The sequence below is a fragment of the Cicer arietinum genome, chromosome 2, assembly GCF_000331145.2.
Source record: "Cicer arietinum cultivar CDC Frontier isolate Library 1 chromosome 2, Cicar.CDCFrontier_v2.0, whole genome shotgun sequence".
Taxonomy (NCBI): Eukaryota; Viridiplantae; Streptophyta; class Magnoliopsida; order Fabales; family Fabaceae; genus Cicer; species Cicer arietinum.
The window spans coordinates 10,126,010-10,129,322 of record NC_021161.2 but is presented as its reverse complement, the minus strand read 5'-3'; positions in this window follow the sequence as shown (position 1 = coordinate 10,129,322).

Sequence of the window (3,313 nt, the reverse complement as noted above, 5' to 3'; positions counted from 1 at the left end):
GTTGGGTTTGAATATTTAGCGATTTTTATTTTGTATAATTAATTTGAAATTTCTATTGATGATAAAATATACTTAATTAAAAAATATAATTTTCTAATTTAATCAGAAATCTCAGCACTTAAAATAGGTATATAAACATGTAACAGTAGACGTTTTTTAATAAATTTAAATAAAAATTCAAACACAAAATCTAATTAGGGACGATTAAAGACTTACCCTTTGATTGGAACGTGTGAAATAAGAGCGAGAGAAAGACAAACGAGAGAGTAAGCGGAGAAATAATACACTTCTTCTATTTTGTAAAACAGCGAGAAAGAGGAGAGAAAGCCTCAGTTTTTTTCTTTTTACCTGTCTGCCCTTCTCTCTCATTCATAATAATTTTTTATGTCCACACACTCTCCACTTTTGTCTAAGGATAATTTTGTCTTTTCATAAATTACATGAACTTCTCTTTTTTCTTTTATACTAAATTATATATCAAATATTTCTTATTTTTTTTGTCTCTTTTTCTCTTCTCATGCTCTGTCCTATTTCTCTCTTCTCTTTATCCCAACAATCAATCACATCCTTAAAATTTAAACGACCAACTTTAAAAAATAAAAAACTAGAATTGGGTCAAACTCAAAGGATTAAAAAAATATTTTAGTGTTTGATTTTTGATACAACGTACGTGGGACCCTTCTTGTAGCTGCCAATCACCCTTCTTCCACAACACCGCTTTTTTCTTCAGGAATGCAGGTCCTGCCGACCAGCTCTTCTTATTTCCTAATATCGGATTCAACTTTGGCATTTAATTTTATTTTTGTTTTTTAATTGAATATTATTTTTACATTAAACAATTAAGAATTAATTTATTTTAAGTGAATATTTTTAGATATAAAATATTTTACTTTAAATTTAATTTTAATTAAAATTAATTTTATTAAAAACAGTTTTCGTCATCATATAATCAAATAAATATAAATTAGCTTTTATTTTCTTTAGTATTTTATAATTAATTACAATGAATATTTAAATTTTTAAATTAATTTTGAGTTTAATATATATAGTGACTACACAAATGTTTTAAGAATAATAGGAACAATATATTTTTTTAGCATATTTTTCTCATTGGCTAAAAGTCATATGATCTCCCCATAATTTAGTGGAGTCCATGTAATTTCAACCAAAAAAAAGAGTGCATTGGAATGTATTTGTTAAAAATACGTTGTTAGCATTTTTCATGTTTTAAATACACATTACTATATGTATGAATTATTTTTTGGTGAGTTTTTATATTTAAATTCCCACCATTTATAAGTTGACTCGTTTTGATCTTTTATTTTTCATTGTTTAAATCTCTTTAGAATGAAAGATGTTTGTTGCACAAAATTAGAGGGGGAAAAGGACATGTCTACTAATAGAAATCTATGGTTTATCTTACGACAGACCTAGGTACAAACAGACGTTTTATTAATATAGGTTAGACCCATCTTTTTTTAGATGATAGTTGTTTTACTTCACATATATATTAGACTTAAAAATAATTTCAAAACTACTATCACCCAGTTGACTAATGTTAAATAGATTATGTTTTAAGTATCTACATATTGAACACCTTCAATTTTTGTAGAATTATTTTTATCTATGATATCTGAATCTTTTATCGGAATTTTGTCATTGTTTCCAAAAATTACTTATTCTCCATCCTTTTTTTCTAATGAGAAAAAACAATGGTCTATCTCTAATCTTTGAGCATCCACCCTCCAAGTATCATGTTTGTTCTCGACTGCTAGAAGACACTTATGCAAATGAGAAATATCTTAGATGATCATTGTGGTTCGGGAACTTGATAGTTAGTGACTTTTGCAATTGGCTTTTTAATTTTCTCATTATTTTTGAGATAATTTTGGTCTATGATGAGAATGTTCTTCTTTTTCCTTTTTTAATTTTTTTATTGATAAATACGAATGATTCAAGATGTCCATATTTATTACATATTTATTACAATATGAATATTTGTACCATCCGACTTTCTTATCTTTGTTTATGGAAATAATGTTGTTTTCATACTTTTTTGATTTTGAGATGTTTTGAAACCTAAACCATTTTTGTCAAATACTCCTATTTGAAATCCCATGCTATTTTGAGAAATGATAGTGGATTAGAAAAAGTTGTCTACATCATTTTTTAGTACATTAACTGTATTTTTCAAAATATTATTTTCTTCTTGGATTTGTTCTAGAAGATGAATTTTAACTTGTTTTTTATCTAGACTATTTGGCTTTTCAGACTTTTTAATGTGAGAAATTTGAAATTTTGAATGGCTTTTAGCAAATTGATTGTTCAAGTCTTGCAACTTCTCATTCTTTTTTTTTTTTACTTCAAAATGTTACTTTTTAAATAAGCTAGATTTTTTAGTCAAAATGTTTGAATCATATAAAAGTATGTCCAACTCATTTTCTATTTTTTTCACATAAAGGATATAGATCATATATTGTTACCTCTTCATTTTCTAAGTTGGTCAGTACTAGGCACATGTTGACTTCTTCTAATTTTGACTCATCAGAATCATCTCGGGTGACGATCATATATTTGTTTTTGAAAGAAAATCTCTTTGGTGTCTTTTTTTAATAGAAAACATTCATATTTTTAATGCCCTAACTTGTTGTAACCATAGTATGTGATTTGACTTTTGTCAATTTCAATTTTTTTTAGCTTCTCTTTTATTTGAGAATGTTATTTTGATATGTTCTCTTTTTTTTATTATTCTCAAAATCTTTTCTAAGACGAGTGTTAGCTCATCTTCAACTTCTTCTTGACCAAGTTCTTTTTCTTCAAGATTTTCTTTTGATATTTCTTCTTTAAGTGAGGATGAGTTTTAAATTCTTGAGGTATTGTTTCATGAACTCTTAGAGATCCAATAAGATACTCTAACTTTAGAGTTGTGAGATTTTTAGCTTCAATGATAGTTGTAACCCTAGGTCTCCATGTTTTAGGAAGACATCTAAATATTTTTTGAACTATTTTCATGAGTTGACATACATCTCATCAATGTATTTCTTTCGTTCATTTCATACATTTCAAACTTTTAAACTTCATTGTCTATTTGTGTTTCTTTACTTGGTTTGTTCCGTCATGATGAATTTGTAAAGTATTATAATTTCTTTTGCAGTTTTACATTCATCTACTTTATCATATTTTTCCATGCTTAATCCACATGTTACAAATAATTGCGCTTTATAGTTTCAAAATACCTTTTCTTTTTTATCAGTTGCCGATATATATATATATATATATATATATATATATATATATATATATATATATATAT